Source organism: Heterodontus francisci, chromosome 1 (assembly GCF_036365525.1).
Source record: "Heterodontus francisci isolate sHetFra1 chromosome 1, sHetFra1.hap1, whole genome shotgun sequence".
Classification (NCBI taxonomy): Eukaryota; Metazoa; Chordata; class Chondrichthyes; order Heterodontiformes; family Heterodontidae; genus Heterodontus; species Heterodontus francisci.
Genome location: NC_090371.1, coordinates 260719622 through 260739184, shown reverse-complemented (window position 1 = coordinate 260739184; position 19563 = coordinate 260719622). Strand labels below are relative to the sequence as shown.

The window sequence follows — 19563 nt, the reverse complement described above, 5'->3', positions numbered from 1 at the left end:
TAGGCAGCCTTTCACCTGTTGCAGACCGATGTGCTGCTTGCCTATTTACAGGATTGCCTTGAATGTCGATGGGACAGCAAAGGAGTCCTGCCAATTTTCACTTTTTCGGGCAAGTGTAGTTGTTCCAATCAATGATCTGTGTTTGAAACAGAACCTGCTGCATCTTTTAAGGGAAAATGATTAAATATTTGAAGGAGAGGAGGATAGAAGCTATGAGGAGAGAGAGCAGGGCAGTAGGATTAGTTTTGAATTGTATTAACAGCTGGTACAGAACAATAAGCTGAATGGCTTTTTTATATGCTGAAAATGTCTACGTAGCTATAGCTTAAATGGTTCTTGCTTGCTTCTTACTTGCGTGCCAAACAGCGTAAGCAGCATACGATAGATAGAGCTAAGCGATCCCATAACCAATGGATCAGAGCTAAGCTCTGCAGTCCTGCCACATCCAGCCGTGAACGGGGTGGACAATTAAAGAACTAGCTGGAGGAGGTGGCTCTACAAATATCCCCATCCTCAATGATGGGGGAGCCCGGTACATCAGTGCAAAAGATAAGGCTGAAGCATTTGCAACAATCTTCAGCCAGAAGTGCCGAGTGGATGATTCATCTCGGCCCCCTCTGAAGACCCCAGCATCACAGATGTCAGACTTCACCCAATCCGATTCACTCTGCGTGATACCAAGAAACGACTGAAGGCACTAGATACTGCAAAGGCTAGGGGCCCTGACAATATTCCGGCAATAGTACTGAAGACCTGTGCTCCAGAACTTGCCACACTCCTAGCCAAGCTGTTCCAGTACAGCTACAACACTGGCATCTACCCAGGAATGTGGAAAATTGCCCAGGTATGCCCTGTACACAAAAAGTAGGACAAGTCCAACCCGGCCAATTACCATCAGCCTACTCTCAATCATCAGTAAAGTGATGGAAGGTGTCATCGTCAATGCTATCAAGTGGCACTTGCTTAGCAATAACCTGCTCAGTGACGCTCAGTTTGGGTTCCGCCAGAGCCACTCAGCTCCTCACCTCATTACAGCCTTGGTTCAAACATGAACACAGGAGGTGAGGTGAGAGTGACTGCTCTTGACATCAAGGCAGCAGTTGACCGAGTATGGCATCAAAGAGCCCCAGCAAAACTGAAGTCAATGGGAATCAGGGGAAAACTCTCCGCTGGTTGGAATCATACCTAGCGCAAAGGAAGATGGCTGTGGTTGTTGGAAGTCAATCATCTCAGCTCCAGAACATCACTGCAGGAGTTCCTCAGGGTAGTGTCCTAGGCCCAACCACCTTCAGCTGCTTCATCAATGACCTTTCTTCAATCATAAGGTCAGAAGTGGGGATATTTGCTGATGTTTGCACAATGTTCAGTACCATTCGCGACTCCTCAGATACTGAAGCAGTCCGTGTAGAAATGCAGCAAGACCTGAATAATATCCAGGCTTGGGCTGATAAATGGCAAGTTACATTTAGCTCACACAAGTGCCAGGCATTGACCATCTCCAACAAGAGAGAATCTGACCATCTCCCCTTGACATTCAATGGCATTATGATCGCTGAATCCCCCACTATCAACATCTTAGAGGTTACCATTGACCAGAAACTGAACTGGAGTATCCATATAAATACCGTGGCAACAAAAGCAGGTCAGAGGCTAGGAATCCTGCAGCAAGTAACTCACCTCCTGACTTCCCAAAGCCTGTCCTCCATCTACAAGGCACAAATCAGGAGTGTGATGGAATACTCTCCATTTTCCTGGATGGGTGCAGCTCCAGCAACACTCAAGAAGCTCGACACCATCCAGGACAAAGCAGCCCGCTTGATTGGCACACCATTCATAAACATTCACTCCCTCCACCACCGACACACAGTGGCAGTAGGGTGCACTTTCTACAAGATGCACTGCAGCAACGCACCAAGGCTCCTTGGACTGCACCTTCCAAACCCATGACCTCTACCAACTAGAAGGACAAGGGCAGCAAATGCATGGGAACACCACCACTTACAAGTTCTCCGCCAAGTCACACACCATCTTGACTTGGAACTATATCGCCGTTCCTTCACTGTCGCTAGGTCAAAGTCCTAGAACTCCCTTCCTAACAGCACTGTGGGTGTACCTACCTCACATGGGCTGCAGCGGTTCAAGAAGGCAGCTCACCACCACCTTCTCAAGGGCGATTAGGGATGGGCAATAAATGCTGGCCTAGCCAGCTATGCCCACATCCCATGAATGAATAAAAAATAAATAAATAAAATCATCAACTTCCTTATACTACTGAAACCACAATCTTTATATTCTCTAGGGCAGAGTTGGAGGAATTTAGATTTGTCGAAGGGTTGGAGATGGTTACAGAGATGCCAGGGACCAGGGGGTTGTGGGTGGAGGGGTGGAGGAACAGGTGGTGGTGGTGCAAGGCTATGATAGGATTTGAACACAAGGCTGAGCGTTTGAAATTTGAGGTGTTGAGGGACTAACAGTCAATGTAGGTAAATAAGCACAGGGGTAATGGGTAAGTGGGGCTTGCTATGGCATAAGATACAGGCAGCAGAGTTTTGAATGAGCTGAATTTTACTCTGAGTGAAGGATAGGAGGCCAAAAATGAGAGACTGGAATAGTCACATTTGGAAAAGACAAAGGCAAGGATAAGGGTTTCAGTAATGGACACGTTGAGGCAGTGGAGGCGATAGGCGATATTAGGGAGTTAGAAGTAGGCTGTCTTTGTGATGGAGAAGACATGGAATCAGAAGCTCAGCTGATTGGCTGGCAATTCCATTAGGTGGGACTTCCTGCCTCAAGCGGGTGGAAGTCCCGCCTCTGAGCAATTAAAAGCCGGGGAACTGCAAGATGCGGGTCGGATCCTCAGGCCAGGCGGAAGTAGGTTCGTCATTGACTTTTCAGTCAGTGGATGGCTTCCGTCCGCCGAGGGAATAATCCCGACCAGTGTATCACTGCGAGTCTAAGAATGTGCTATTTAGATGGATTACATTGGGCAGAAGACTGAAAGAATCTACTTTGTCTACTAAAAATTTTAATCTGAATAGTTCTAATCAGCACCTTTACTTTGTGTTGAATAACAATGAGCCGAGTGACCAAAACCACTCTCAATGATCCTTGTTATCAGTTTGAAGAATTACCATATTAAAAGCCACCATGAACTTCCTGTTTAGCATTTAGAACATGTCCAGATATTTTGCAGGAGAGATTTCCAGCAGCCTTCTTATATAATAGAATCATAGAATGGTTACAGCACAAAGAGAGGCCATTCAGCCAATCATGTCTTGTGCCAGCCCTCTGCAAGAGAAATTCAACTAGTTCCACTCCACTGCCCTTTCTTCATATTCTGCAAATTTCTGCAATTTTCTCTTTTCAGGTGCTTACCCAATTCCCTTTGGAAATCCATGATTGAATCTTCCTCCACCATACTCTCAAGCAGTGCATTCCAGATCCTAACCATTTGCTGTGTAAAAAAGTTCTTCCTCATGTCACTATTGGTTATGTCAGTGTCCTCTGGCTCTCGACCCCTCTGCCAATGGGAACCTTTTCTCTCTATCTACTTTGTCTAGACCCCTCATGATTTTGAACACCTTTATGAAATCATCTCTCAACCTTCTCTTCTCTGAGGAGAACAACCCCAGCTTCTCCAATCTATCCATGTAACAGAAGTTACGTACAAACATACAAATTAGGAGCAGAAGTAGGCCATTCGGCCCCTCGAGCCTGCTCTGCCATTCAACAAGATCATGGCTGATCTGTTTGTGTTTCAAATTCCAGGCTCCCATCTACCCCTGATAACCCTTGATTCCCTTGCCGAACAAGAATCTTTCTACCTTCCCCTTAAAAATATTCAATGACCCTGCCTCCACCATCTTCTGAGGCAGAGAGTTCCAAAGTCGCACAACCATCTAAGAGAAAAAATTTCTCCTCATCTCTGTCCTAAAAGGGTGACCCCTAATTTTAAAACAGTGCCCCCTAGTTCTGGACTCACCCACAAGAGGAAACATCCTCTCCACATCCACCTTGTCTAGACAATACAGGATCTTATAAACTTCAATCAAGTCTCCTCTCACTCTTCTAAATACCAGTGAAAACAAGCCCAGTCTGTCTAACCTTTCCTCATAAGACAACCTGCTCATTCCAGGTATCAATCTAGTAAACCTCCTCTGAACCGCCTCCAACACATTTACATCCTTTCCTAAATAAGGAGACTAAAACTGCACACAGTATTCGAGATGTGGTCTCACCAATGCCCTGTATAACTGAAACATAACATCCTTACATTTATTTTCAATCCCTCTCATAATAAAGGATAGCATTCCATTAGTTTTTTTTTACTTGCTGTACCTGTATACTAACTTGTTGTGACTCCTGCACTAGAACACCTAGATCCCTCTGCACCACGGAATTCTGCAGTCATTCTCCGTTTAAGTAATACTCTGCTTTTTTATTCTTCCTGCCAAAGTGAACACCTTCACATTTTCCCACATTATACTCCATCTGCCAGATTTTTGCCCACTCACTCAACCTATCTATATCGGTCTGCAACCTCCTTAAGTCCTCTTCATAACATACTTTCCTACCTATCTTTGTGGCATCTGCAAATTTAACTACCATGCCATTGCTCCTCTCATCTAAGTCATTGATATAAATTGTAAAAATTTGAAGCCCCAGCACAGACCTCTGTGGGACTTCACTCGTCACATCCTGCCAATCAGAAAGGGACCCATTTAAGCATACTGTCTGTTTTCTGCCAGCCAACTAATCTTTTATCCATGTTAATATGTTATCCCCTACACCATGAGCTCCTACTGAAGTTCCTCATCCCCGGAACCATTCTCATAAATCTTTTCTACACCCTCTCTAAAAGCCTTCACATCCTTCCAAAAGTGTTGTGGCACCATATGCCAGTCGAGGCCGAACCAACGTTTTAAAAATGGTCATCATACCTTCCTTGTTTTTGTACTCTGTGCCTCTATTTATAAACCCAGGATCCCGTTTGCCTTTTTTTAACAACTTTCTCAACATGTCCTGCTACCTTTAATGATTTGTGCATATATATCCCCAGGTCTCTCTGTTCCTACACCCCCTTTAGAATTGCACCCTTTATTTTATATTGTCTCTCCTTGTTCTTCGTAACAAAATGTATCACTTCACACTTCTCTGCATTAAATGTAATCTACCATATGTCCACCAATTCACCAGCCTATCTATGTCCTCTTTAAATCTATCACTATCCTCCTGACAGTTCATAATACTTCCAAGTTTTGTTATCATCTGCAAACTTTGAAACTGTGCTCTGTACACCCAAGATTATTTTGTTTTTTTATTATTTCTATGCATGGACTTAATGTTGCTATATTAGCAATTTAGTACCGAATTTATTCTGGGTTCAGCATAAATCCAGTACCAAATGCCAAACAATATCAGTTCATCTGGAATCAATACCACTGTTCTGTTTCTGCAATCCCTCCAAAAGCAGCTCACTTTCATATTGTATTGACTGTATTATAGCTGCTGATTTTTTTTAAATTTATTTGTGGGATGTGGATGTCACTGGCTAGGTTAGCATTTATTACCAACCCCGAATTGCCCTTGAACTGAGTGGCTTGCTAGGCTATTGCAGAGGGCATTTGAGAGTCAACCTCATTGCTGTGAGTCTGGAGTCACATGTAGGCCAGACCAAGTAAGGATGGCTGATTTCCTTTCCTAAAGGACATTAATGAACTAGATAGGTTTTTACAACAATCGACAATGGTTTCATGGTCACCATCAGACTAGCTTTTAATTGCAGATTTTATTTATTGATTGAATTCAAATTTCACCATCTGCCATGGCAGAATTTGAACCCATAATCCCCAGAGCATTAGCCAGGGCTTCTGGATTACTAGCGCAGTGACATTACCACTATGCCGCCACCTCCCGATTAGTATTCCAACACAATGTAAAGGAAACAAATAAACCTCATGCTGAGAGTAATCCTCCCCATCCTAGAATAGTTAGATTTCTGTTAACAATGAGATTGGTGTGGGCACAATTGGTGAAGGCAAGCCACTCACAAATTAGCACTTTGGTATCAACTGATATCCGTAATACCGGTGCATGTGCATGGCACTGGTGCCTCAGCTTGTGCAGTGGCATTGCAAGTTTCAGATCAAATGCAGAACATGCCATGTGCAACACAGCATGTGTGAATGAAGTGGCTAAGTGCTGCTTCACTCACCTAGAGTTGGAACTGTTGTAAAAGAGCAATAGCATAGGGTTCTGGCCTTTTCACTTGAAGCAAAGCAGCAGCCTCAAAATAACTTTGAATTAACAAAAAGAAAGCACTCCTCCACTATCTAATTTAAGCACCAATTCAATTTTGTCATTTCATTTTCCAGTGAAAACACATTTCCAAGTGGATGTTTATAAAAGCAGGTATTGATTGCATTGGTAAAATCATTAACAGCCTTTTGTTACCGGATGCTAATGTCACATTGCTCACTGATACAGTACTCCTCACATGCAGGAAGAGCTTGATATTGTGTGTTTATTTTGTAGCTGTAGCGTAGCTAGGGCATTATTGATAAAGTCTCGGATTCTGAATAAGGTCTACTAAGAACTCTTATTATTTACACATCTCTATTTACATTCTCCACAAGCCTCTCTAGCTAGCATCCTTCGTGCTGCTACTCTCTCCTTCCAAAGCCCATTACCATGTGATTGTTACATCATCACTACAGTGGGAGGGGTTGCTGTCACTGTCTCCAGCATTAACCCTTTCAGGTCCTTATACGACATCTCCCCCAAGTCTTTATCCATACATTTTCTTTAACATATATGCCTTCTTGACTTTATCCACTACCTTTCTTTCCCCAAATCTCTGACTTCACAGATTTAGTCTGTTAGGAGGTTTCACGATTCTCCCTGATCTTGTTCTAGTCTGATTGGGATGATCAGTAATCTTCCTTGTAAGTTTGGATCACTGACGTGCTTGATTTTTTACTAAGGATTGTAGTATTCATTTTGTACTGGGTTTCTTCATCATCATCTGGATCTTCCAAATAACTGATTGACTGTAGATGCTGGGGAATAGGGATAATGTTTACTATTTCTACATATGTTCCCTTCTGTTGTGTGTGCCGCATATGATCTCTGGTAGTTTTGATCTCTGTGGATTACTGTACCTTCCCTTTCTATGTCACATATCCATACACGTTGGCCTTCATTCAGTTTCGGTGGATCTCTGGCATGAAATCTTTTGTTGTAATTCTGAGTTTCTTGCCTTCTATAAGAGTTTTCCAGGTCTCTTAGTCTCAAGTAGTCCTGGACATCCAATCCTGGAAAAATGTTTTAGGCAATATAGGAAGTTGCGTTCTTATCTTCAGTAACTCAGCAGGTGTTTGTCCATGAGACAATGGTGTAGATCAATAAATCAGAAGTGAGGTTGAAAGGTCTCCAATTTTCTTCAACAAGGACTTTATGGTTCTTATACCTCTTTCTGCTTCACCATTCGACTGTGGATAACATGGTGAACTTGTGAGATGTTGGAATCCCATTCTTGTCACAAACTGTGTGAAATATTCATTTGAAAACTATGGTCTGTTGCCTGACAGTACTTCATAAGAAACACCATGTGTCACAAAGATGTCTTTTAGAACTCTTATAACTGTTTCTATTGTTGTTGAATATAACCTTCTAACTTCTATCCATCTTGAGAAATAATCAATAATGATTATGCAGGACTTTCCGTTGAACATGAAAGATCCATACCTAGACTTTCCCATGGTCTGGTCAGAAATTGAGTAGTTATCAGAGGTTCACGCTGTTCTGGTCTTTGTATTACACAGATCTGGCAGTTCTGGATCACATTTTTGATGTCTTTGGATATTCCTGGGAATGACACTGATGATTGTGCCCTTGCTCTGCAATTCATTATTTCCATATGGCCTTGATACAGATGTACCAAGATATCTGATCTAAGTGAACTGGGAAGGATTAATCTGTCATTTTCAACTAGCAACTCATTAATGATTGTGAAGTATTTTCTATTTTCATTGTCTTCCCACTAGGATGTTCTTGTGGCCACCCTTGTGTGCAATACTGCCTTGTCCAAATCCATTTTTCATTGTTTTTTTGGGCATGACGAATTTCTTGCATATTCTGTATACTTGCCGGCCATTGTTGTACAGCATAGCACAAACGTGACACTATTTCGTCCACAAAATTCACATCTTGTTGTGTCAGATGGACTACCGTCGCTCTTGATAGCGCATCACCGGACACTTGCATCTTTCCAGGTACATATATGGTCTCGCACGTATATCTCACCAATCTTGCTTTGGATTCTTGGAGGCATTTTAGCGATCTCCTTTTCATCCAACAAAGATACCAAAGGTTTATGGTCTGTCTTGATGACGACTCTCAATCCAACAATGTAATTAGAAAACTTCTCACATGCCAAAGTGACAGCAAGTGCTTCTTTTTCAATTACTGCATACCTTGTCTCTGAATCGGACAAAGCTCTAGATGTGTAGTATATTGGTCTCCGAGAACCATCAGGTTGCTCCTGGAAAAGGACTACCCCTAACCCTGTGGAGGAGGCACCTGCAGCCATCATTGTTGGTAGTGTAGGGTTATCATGTGCCAAGATGTCTGATGATATGAGCATTTCTTTAATCTTCTGGAATTCGTGCTCTTGATGTGAACTCCAACACCATGCTTGATCTTTTTTGACAAGTTTCTTAGCAGTTCTCTTACTTGCACTAAATGAGGTAGAAATTTGGCTAACTGATTCACCATTTCAAGGAACCTTTGGAGCTGCAAAACAAAAGTAGGAGTGGGGAATTTGGGAATAGTTTGTGGCTTCTGTGGGTCTGCCACTATACCTTTATTTCTTACGAAAGTAAGAAGTGTCCCAAGAAATGAATTAATGTCTTGGAGAATTCGCACTTCGCGTTCAGTCTTAACCCTGCTACTTGGAGCCGTTGTAAAACTGCTCAAACCCTTTGCTCAAATTTCCTTACCGTCTGCCCATGTACCAGGATGTCATCCATGTGACAAATAATTCCCTTGAGTCTTTCTAAGATGTTAGACCTAGACCTTTGGAAGATCTCTGGTGTGGAAGTTATCCCAAACAGTAACCAATTGAAACAAATCTTTCTGAATGGGGTCATAAATGTGGTTAGTAATCTTGAGGTCTCATCTAAGGGAATCCGCCAAAACTCACTACTGACGGCAAGTTTGGTAAACATTTTCTTCAAGTGTGATTCTATATTCTGTCTTGAGTCTTCCTAGACCTGAGAAAAGTTTTCGATAGTCTGCTTGAAAGCGACTGTTTACCTGTGGCTGTTTGACTTCATCAATCTTCTTGATCAGATGCAGGTCTAAGCATCCTTTTCTGCTTGGGAGGGAAAATGCGTGGTTTTGCAGACATATAGGATTTCCATAATTTGTCTCGCTCTATATTGGAGAGTTGCTTGAAGCTTACCCTTCACGTTCAGTTGGGTCCCGCCTGGACCATGCAAATGTGTGTCTGCCGGTTGTAAACAATATCTCACAAACCATGGCTTTTGGTCTGACAGAACTGTGACATTAGCACCTGTGTCCAATTTGAAATTTGTTAGATGTCCATTTGCATAAATGTCTGCCATCCAAAGTCCTTGATCTGGGACATTAATTTCTCCTAGGAAATCTCCTGGTTCCTTTTCTGCTGGAAGTTGATGCACTTCATTCACTGCTCTTTGTGTGAAGGTCTTTTGAGGTCTTTCTCTGACACATTTTTCCATTATGGCCTGTCTTTTTACAGTTGAAACATTCCACTTTACTAGTCAGACACTGCTCCTGTCTGTGGGTCTTCCTGGCTCCAAGTGCTGACACGGTTTGTCTTGTCATGCACCTTCTCACCTGTGTGTCCTCTTCTCTATAGATTACCTCTTCAACTTTGGCTTCAAGAACTGTACAGTCATTGGCTTTCTTCTAATCCAATGTTTTTCTTCAGCCCGCAGAATGGCTCTGTTTTGTCTTTGGACTTCTGCCTGTTGTACGATCAGGATTATCTTTTTTTGACTGTAAAAGATCTGATAAAGACTCATCAACTAATCCGACAACTATTCGGTCCCTTATCAATTCCAACCTTCAATTCGTCATAGTCACATACCTTAGCCAATCTGTAGAGATCATTTATAAAAGAATCTATGGATTAGCCTATCTTCTGGACTCGCTTGTTAAATTTTGCTCATTTAGTTTAGTTTAGTTTAGTTTAGAGATACAGCACAGAAACAGGCCCTTTGGCCCACCGAGTCTGTGCCGACCATCAACCACCCATTTATACTAATCCTACACTAATTCCATATTCCTACCACATCCCCACCTGTCCCTATACTTCCCTACCACCTACCTATTCTAGGGGCAATTGCTAATGGCCAATTTACCTATCAACCTGCAAGTCTTTGGCATGTGGGAGGAAACCGGAGCACCCGGAGGAAACCCACGCAAACACAGGGAGAACTTACAAACTCCACATAGGCAGTACCCAGGATTGAACCCGGGTCGCTGGAGCTGTGAGGCTGCGGTGCTAACCACTGCGCCACTGTGCCGCCCATATTCCAGAATTCCAGAATTCATTCCAGAATTTTGTCGGTGCTTAAATTGAAATATTTGTCGAAGACTTGAAGCACATCCTCAAATTTACCAGAAGCTTTGTTTATTTCTTGTCTCACAATCACGTCATCCACGAGTGCACCCATAGAGTATAAAAGGGTACTTACTTGTTCTGCTTTTGATTTAGAATGCAGCTGGGAAGCTAACCTAAATTGTAGAAATCTTTTTCTCCATAAGGACCAATTTTGTACCTGATTGGGTCTTTCCTGATTGTGGAAGCTTTCAGGAATTCTAAATTCACAGTGACTCCTGACCGTATAATGACATCCTCACCCTTCATTCCCCCGAACAGTACCCAATCTCTCCCGCCATCCCTGCTTCAATCGCTGCTTTCAATTTCTCGCTGTTTTCCCTCAGCCACTTGCTCCCGCCCTCTCCGCTTCCCCCCTTCAGCCACTTGCTCCTGCGCTTGCCACTGCTCCCCACCCCTCATTCGATCGCTCACGCTGTGCCGCCTGAAAAAACTATAGGAAACAAGCTGCCGAAGCGGCAAGGCAGCGAGCGAGTGGCCGAGGGGTGACGGAGCGATGCGGGAGCGAGTGGCCAAGAAGGGGGAAGTGGCGAGGCCTGGAGCAAGCGGTCAGTCATGGGAGGGCAGGGGGGGCAGAGGGAGGGTAGGAGCGGGGAGTGAGCAGCCTAAGTGGCAAGGCAGGGAGCGAGCGGCCAAGAAGGGGAAGTGGCGAGGGCGTGAGCGAGTGACTGAGGGAAGGCAGTGGTGAGGCGGGCAGCAAGCAGCGAGGAGACAGGCACGTGAGGGAGCAGCAAAGAGAAGCACGATGGCAGGAGGGAGTGGGGTACTTGGAAGCGGCGATCGTAGCAATTGAGGGGATTTGTGCTTAATTTGTTTTTTGTAATAAATTGAGCAGCACTATCTTTATTACTGGCAGTTGTCTGAGATGTTGCAGACAGTGACGGTTCAGTGGATGAAGCTGCACTTTCATGTACCGGTACCACACCACCTAGTGGTTGCGTTGTCAGCAAACACAGCCTTCTAAATTTTCCTAGGCTTTGTTAGGCTTTTTAGGGTGTTCCACTTTCTTTTTAAATCATTTGGACTTTAATGGAGGTGTTCACACTCTTTCGGGGGATTTCTTGTGCTTTCCGGGAGTTCATGCACTTTCTTTCTACAGTCTGGTTGAGTAATGGCTGCTGACTCGGCCCAACTCCCAAGCAGCCTTTTTGATAGAGATCGACCAGTCTCCCTGCTTTTCCAACCCAGTGCACCATTATCCAACAATGTCCCCTTTTAAAATTCTCTCACCTGATCCTGGACTGTCACCTAGCACTGTGAATTGGAACCTGATCGCTGGAACTGGATGTTTTGTTGCAGACGACCATGATTCTGTGGTGCAGTCTGAATGCCTGCATGGCTGACTTACCAACAGTCCACGTCTCCTTCAACTACGGAGCAGCTCTGGAGCTCTTTGCAGTCCCCCGACGAGATCTGTTGTTCCCTTGGCGCTACTTGAGGCAGCCTCAATGAGGTGGAAGTCCCGCCACAAACAAATTAAGGGCCTGGGAACTGCAAAATGTTGTCTGGATCCCCAGGCAAGGTGGAGGAGGGATTGCCACTTACTTTTTGGCTGGCGGATGGCTCCCGTATGCCGCGGGTAAAATTCCGACCACTGTTTTCAACATTAGCCCTTTCAATTCCTTATACCACACTTTACATTGACACCAAGTGGGAGAGGGAGAGAAAAAGGGAGAAAGGGGATGTATTAAGATGGGGCAAGAGTCAAAGGCATGGTTGAAGAGAAAGGTTTTGAGGGGACAAAAATAGAAAATGCTGCAAATTCTCAGCAGGTCAGGCAACATCTGTGGAGAGAAAAACAGTTAACATTTCAGGTCATGACCTTTCATTAGAACCTGGATGAGGTGAAGGATGAAATGAAACTGTGGATCAGGACAGCTTTGAGATAGAGTGAGTCAGTGCTGCTTAAGAGTGAGGTCGAGAGTTTGCCTGTGGTGGTGCATAGCATTGAGACTGGATCTCAGGATGTGGCAGAAACAACAGTTCTAGGAGATATCGGTAAGCATGGGTGGATCCAAAACATGAAGGGTGGAATTTCAATTGGAATCCACTTGAAATAAGTTGGAGCTGGAGACAGTTGCTGAGGAAAGAGATGTGATGGTGAAAGCGAATTTTGATTGTTACCTGATCAAACACAAGAAGGGAGATAGAAAGAAATCAAGGCGAACAAAGTAGAAGAGACAAATAGAAATCCCATCGGAGAGGAGAGTAGAACTTCTTCAAGGTGGGCATTCCTGGAAGATTAATGGCAGTGAATTAAAAAACTAATATAAAAGCATAACACTGCAGATGCTGGAAATCTGAAACAAAAACAGAAAATGCTGGAAAAACGCAGCCAGTCAGGCAGCATCTATGGAGAGAAAAACAGTTAACATTTCAAGTCATGACTTTACATCAGGTTTTGAGGGTGTTTAGTCAGCAGGGAGAGAGGCAGCAAAGCAAAGGAACTAAGCAGAAAAAGAATCTGTATTTGTACATGACCTTAGGATGTCCAAAGTGCTTTACAGCCAATGAAATACTGTTGAAGTGTAGTCACTGTTATAATGTAGGGAATGCAACAAACAATTTGCATACAGCAAGGTACTTCAAATAGCAATAGGATAATGACCAAATAACCTGTCATTTAATAATGGCAGTTGGGGGTAATTTGTTGACCAGGACACTGGAGAGAACTCCCTGTTCTTTTTTTGAACAGTGCCATGGGATCTTTTACATCCACCTGAATGGGTAGCTGGGCTTTGGTTTAACGGCTTATCTGAAAGCTTTTTTACCAGTGCATGCTCTCATAGTACTGCCCCGAAGAAGCAGCCTAGATCTTGTGCTCAGGTTTCTGGAGTGGGACTTGAACCCACAACCTGTTAACTGAAAGGTGAGAGTGCTACCGTGGAAACAAGGCAGGTATAGCCAACAGTAATGGAGCAGAGGAAGCAAGGCACATGGAGAAGTTTAGTGTTAGAAAAACAGAGGGTGTTTGCTGAGATTTAAGGCTGGCAGAGAGCACTGATGTGCGCATTATTTCACATGCACTTAAATGCCTCTTATAAGTAATCACTGGTAAAAGAAAAACGCTCTTATATGTAATCTCCAAATTACATGTAATTTCTCCTCTGCTCATAAAAACATAAAATGCCAGAATTAAACATCCAAAAAGAGAAAGGAAGTTAACAAAGTGTGTGGAAACCCTTTGTTAAGGTTCCATTGAATGGTCCTCATCTGAGACATTTAACTATTTCTTTACTTTGCAGGTGCTGGCTTGCCTGCTATGTATTTCCAGCATTTTTATGTTTATTTCAAATTTACAGCATTTGTTTATTTTTTAACCCCTCAGTTCAAAGTTGACAGATATAATTTTGAATGCATTTAGCCAGCAGCCAAAAGCAGCGTGACATTATCAGCCGATGATAAAAAGGCCACCCATTATCTCTCAAAAGCAGTAAATGGCTGCTCAGTAAATGGATAATATTTGCTTTGAAACTTGCCTTCGCTGTGCAGATGAATGATTAAAATAAATTAGTGCCTGAAACTAGCTGCAGGAGAAGTGCTTGTGTAAAATAGCCAGTAGTTTTTGAGTAACGACTAGGAATGAAGCTGCTTACTCCCAAACAAATCACAGGTATTAAGATCTCTCTAGAAAGAATTTGTTCCAGTAAATAATTCCATTTACAGGCCTTGCCCATGAAATTCTATATAATTGTCATTTTAGCCGTGAAACTGTGAAGCAGACCTGCTGGTGTGACTTGAGAGAAAAAAATCAATTTTAATGTGATCAGTCCATTAAAAAATGCATATTTGTTAATTGTATAGAAGCAAACTGATGACCTTTGCACTGTTTGTATCTTTTAACTTGATGCTGTTTTAAACTGTTTGGGAATGTAATTTTTACAGATTTTTATGAATAAAGTATATTTTGGAAATTAACAAAAACGCAAGTACTCAAAAGAAGCTTGTAAATAGGTTCGTTTATATTAAGTAAATTGGTCTTTATAAAAACTAATAATACATGCCTCATCTAGAGGTAAATACTTAACCTTAATATTTCTTTTTAAACAGAAGACATTTAAAGGCTAGAAATTCCCATTAAGTGGAAGACATTGACAGTGCTTGTATATGCTTCTTAACCATACCAAATTTGGATTCATTTTTAGATTCCAATGCTGATTATCTCGACTACGCTCTATTGCCTTATGCAACCCAGACCATGGTGCTGTTCCAGAATGTTTTCAACCCAAAATGTCCCACAGGTACAATAACATCATTTGACACAGTACAGATGGCGATGTGGCCTGTAAAGCAATTAATGGGCCTTAAATGGTATAACATACAGTGGCGGAAAGGGGAAAAAAAGACAAGCTGAGAAGCAATCATTTTTTGTTTCTTCTCGTTGTCATGCCACCTTGATACTACTCGTCTTCAGCAAGCAGAACAGGAACTGTTCAGACTGTAAATCCCTCTGCTTCCAACATCAATGCTCCCTCAAAAATCAGCCAGTGGAAGGCACAACATGACAGAAGAAACACCTGCAAGTCAACTGTTACCCTTCGTTCTCCCAAACTGTATGATGGGGGAGATCGTCCATCTCAAGTTGCTGCACAAGGCAGCCTGTCTGTGGGTATTGAATGCTCACCGGATCTAGGTGATTGATGATGCACACCGTGGTTGAAAAGTCTCACAATCTGATTGTACAAAAATATAGCTGCTTAGGTAAGGTACAGTGGCTGCTGCTGTCAGTGCCTGTGGAACCATTCACCAGCAAAAGTGTGAGGAAACCGAAGGAAAAAAATAAAAATTCACCCAGAGTGGGGGTAGTAAAAATTCAATTCCAACCAGAGGCCACACACCCTGTTTCCTCCATAGGCTGCTTAAGCTCCCGAATGTTTCCAACAATTTGTTTTTTTTTTAGGTAAAGATAAACTGCTGCCTGAAGCTGGAATTTAATGATCTGGCCACTAATTGGTTCTCCAGTACCATACTACAGGAGCTATCAGTCATCATTTGGCATAAACAGGCACCCAAAGATGGGAGATTACATCTCTTGTGTCACAAAAACTCAAAACCATGCTGAAAAATCTTCCTCAGAGTTATTAAATTTCAAAGCAGGGTTTCGGTTGAATATCCAAAAAAGACATTGTATAATTGACAGTCTGATATGTATCGTTTTCGAGCATAACTCCAAAGAGATTACATTCAAATCGTTAACTGCCCATATTAGTAACAGTTTACATGACCTACAACTGCTCTGGCGCCTCTGATTACTCCACCGGCGCTTTTATCTGTTACAGTGCCTCATATTTGGATGTGCTGCAGGATTAAAGTAACAGAAAAGGGAATCGTGATAAAGTGTGTACTGTGGACATGGTGAACACGGGCACGAATTAACAGTATCACTCAAATTGGAGAAATCCTGAGCACTTTTCTTTCCAAGTTGTAGTTCAGGAACGCCTTTCACCCACAGCTGCCTGATTGTGGCGCCGTACATGTCTGAGCTATTTGAAATAAGTTCATAAATCACACAGCAGCGTCTAAATCATGGGGAAATGAGAGCTTCAACACGATGAACGGAACCCAGTTCTGGATTAATATTAGCAATCGATTCGGCGTGCCTGGGAAATGATAAAGCTGTCTGTCCCAGCAGACGTCCTATATATTCTCCTTACACCACTCTCCCAAAGCAGAGGCTGACTGTAGTTAAAGTTTAAGGGCATTGCAGTAATCTGTTGGCTGTATTGATTTTTTTTTTACAAACCCATTCGTTTGTGATGACATTCAGAGCGCATCGTTACTATTGGGAAAAGTAATCCGACCCCCAAGAAGTAAGTCAGGTCATTGAAACTCCTCCCTTTGCATTTCCCCCTCTTGTCACCCTGATGTGATTCGGTGTCAGTCTGCGTGCAAACATTCTGACTTCTGGTAAGGGAAACGTGTAAAACGAGACGGCCTCTTTCCCCGAAATAAGTGAGCTGATACTCACATGGGGGCTGGAGAATCCACATGCAAAGAACACAATCGTGGTTTGATGTCAGTTCATGCCACTTCATATCGACATAGATATTGTTATGATTTAAATCATGGGTTTATTTCCGTTTAATTAGATTCTACGTTTAATTATGCTGGCTCCTCTAATTCTGGACTCTTGAGCACCCCCGATTTAATGGGTCCACCATTGGTAGCCATGGCTTCAGCTGCAGAGTCCCTCAGCTCCGGAATTCCCTCCTGAACCTTTCCACCTCTTTTAATAAAAACAGAACGGGCTGGATTTTAAGGAGCGCTCGGCATCGGAATCCGTGGGGTGGGGAAGGGGGGTCCTGAAGATGGCCCCGGATGAGGCCGCCACAGACCTCAACACTGGCAGGGCCCTGGCCGATATTACCAGTGGCAGCAAGGCCTCGCTTGGCGATGGGACCATAATTTGAATATTTAAAACAATTAAAATAATTAAATAAACGTACGTCGCCTCCCGATGTCCCGCTGTGATCTACGGCCTGGCGGCTGGCTCTCCTGTGCCTTCGGATCCCCATCCAGGGAAACGAGGCACAACACTGGTGGGGAGGAGAGAGGAGGTAGGTTTATCAGTGCCGGGTGGGGGACGGGGTCAAATTAACATCATGGGTGTAAAGGATGGTGGGAAGGGTTGTAGTTTAAGGTTTGTACAGTTGGGGGGAGAAGGTCAGATGGCAAAAGTAAGTGTTTTTGGGAGGGAACGACAAATAATTTTAGTTGTTATTGGGGCGACTGGGAGAGGGGCAAAAGAGATGTATTTATTTAATTTAATTAAATATTTCTTTGAATATTTAAATATACCAGTAGGGCGAACAGCCCTTTAAAAATGGCATCAGTGCCTGCACTCAGGCAGCTGATGCCATTGTCAGGGACGGACAGCCTGCCCACTCCACATGATCGGAGGCGGGCGGGCCTGCCCCGGCTATTTAAATGAGCCACCACACTTGGCATCACGGAGGCTCTTTGATGTGCGGCCCACAGAGGCGGCCTGCCTTTCCTTTCGCCCACCGCCTGTCATTCACTTATCCAATACACACATGAATGTTGACAGTGCCAATTTTTTCGTTGGGTGAGGGGACCCTGTCCACCGGCCGAAAAGTCGGTAGCGAGCCTGCCTCCACCAAGCCTGGGGAACCAGACCGGATTTTACGCTCTCCAGACCCTTAATTGATCTTGGGTGGGACTTCCACCTCCTTGAGGCAGGAAGTCCCGCCTAATGGAGCTGCCAGCCAATCTGAAGGCCGGCAGCTCTTAGTCCCAGCAGCCCCACCGGGAATGGTGGCCAATGCTGGGACTGCACCCGGCTTCAGGAGGAAGAGGAAGGACGACTTGGGAAAAGAGGGAAGCTTTTACGGCTTCGCCGGGACAATCGGTCAGGCTCCGGTGAGGCAAGGGGGTCAGTTAGGAGGGCGGGGGGAGTGTTGTGCATTAAGGGCGGGTTGGGGTTTCAGGGGCGGCCGTCTGTGGGGCACAGGGTGCCCAGTCAGGAGGGCATCCCCCAACCCGCAAGACGCCTGCCTGCTTTCATCAGATAGGCTTTTTGAGTCCTCAGCCGCCCACCAACCAAGCATAAAATACCTGTAGCGGCAGGTGGAGGCCCTTAAGTGCCAGTTAATTGGCTACTTAAGGGCCTTGATTGGCCTGGGACGGGCGGGCTATTTGTCGCCGCTGCCGCCACGCGTAAATTTGCAGAGCGGGCGGGAGGGGGTTGGGAAGGGCCCCCCCCCCCCAGCCTCCCACTCCATTTTACACCCCCACCCCCCACCTCCATGCCGTTCATTTGGGGGGTGTAAAATTCCGGCCAGTGTTTCTATATCAACCACTAAACATGGATGTAAATTCCACAGCTTCTCAACATTCTGCATAAACATGTTCGTCTTGCTCCATCTTCAAAATACCTTCCATTTAATCTTGTATCCAATGTTCTTCATCAATAGACCTGCCAACTACTGGAAACAACCTGCTTCCATCTACTTTGTTAAATCCTTTCATTATTTTAAACATTCCTGTCATATTGTCTGGTAATTTGCACTGTTCTACAAAAAAGCCCAAATTTTCAAAGTGTTTCTCTGTAATTTCTTCATAGCAGATGGGATCTTAGTGACTTCAAGCTGTACCCTCTCGAAGGACTCAATATCTTTCCTATTGTGTGGACCCCAAGACTGCAAATAGGACTCCCAGTGACATCTTAAAGTATTATGTAGGCTTATCATTACCTCTTGTGATAAAACCTAGAAATGAGTTAGTCTTTATTATGGCCTGATCACCCTGAGATGCTGCCTTTCTGCCTTTAATGCCCTGTGAGCCCATACCCCTAAATTGTTCACCCCTTTTACAACCATGAGCCTATTTATTTTTTTAAATTAATTACACCTACTGATATTGAACTGTATCTGCTACTCATTAGCCTATTCCCTCAACCTATCACTAACCGTATTCAACTTCTTTTGATCTTCTGAAGGATATTTCCTATTTTGGCATCATTTGCAAATTTCAATGCCACTCCCTCTAAGTCTATGTCCAAATCATTGAACAGAAGTGGTTCCAGAACTGAACTCTGTGGGACCCTACTACCCACTTCCAACCACTCTGAAAAACTTCCCTTAACTCCTCTTTGTTTTCCACTTTCGATACACTTTTTAATCAGTTTTCTATCCTCCACCTAATTCCATACCCTTTAATCTTCTCCGATAAACTGTGTGGTACTGAAGTTCATGTATACCACAATCACCGCATTTCCTCATCTAACATGTCTGTTACCTCATCAGAAGAATTCTATGAGGTTTGTTAAGCACAATTGTCTCTTTTGAAATCAATGCTAGTTACTTTTAACTTTTCTTTCTTTATCTAGATATGTGGTAATTTTAGCATTAATTAAAGACTGTAACGTTGTTCCTACC

At 43.6% G+C, this 19563-nt stretch overlaps 1 long non-coding RNA gene across 2 annotated transcripts in view; it reads right to left on the bottom strand.

Annotated features, from left to right (window-relative positions):
* The window catches only part of LOC137376006 (uncharacterized), a 70089-nt gene extending 52868 nt beyond the window's left edge, over positions 1-17221 (bottom strand). For both annotated transcript variants that reach the window (XR_010976112.1, XR_010976118.1), the window contains exon 1: positions 17113-17221. This is a non-coding gene — a long non-coding RNA (uncharacterized lncRNA). The remainder of the gene's footprint in view (positions 1-17112) is intronic.
* Between the last annotated feature and the right edge of the window lie 2342 nt (positions 17222-19563).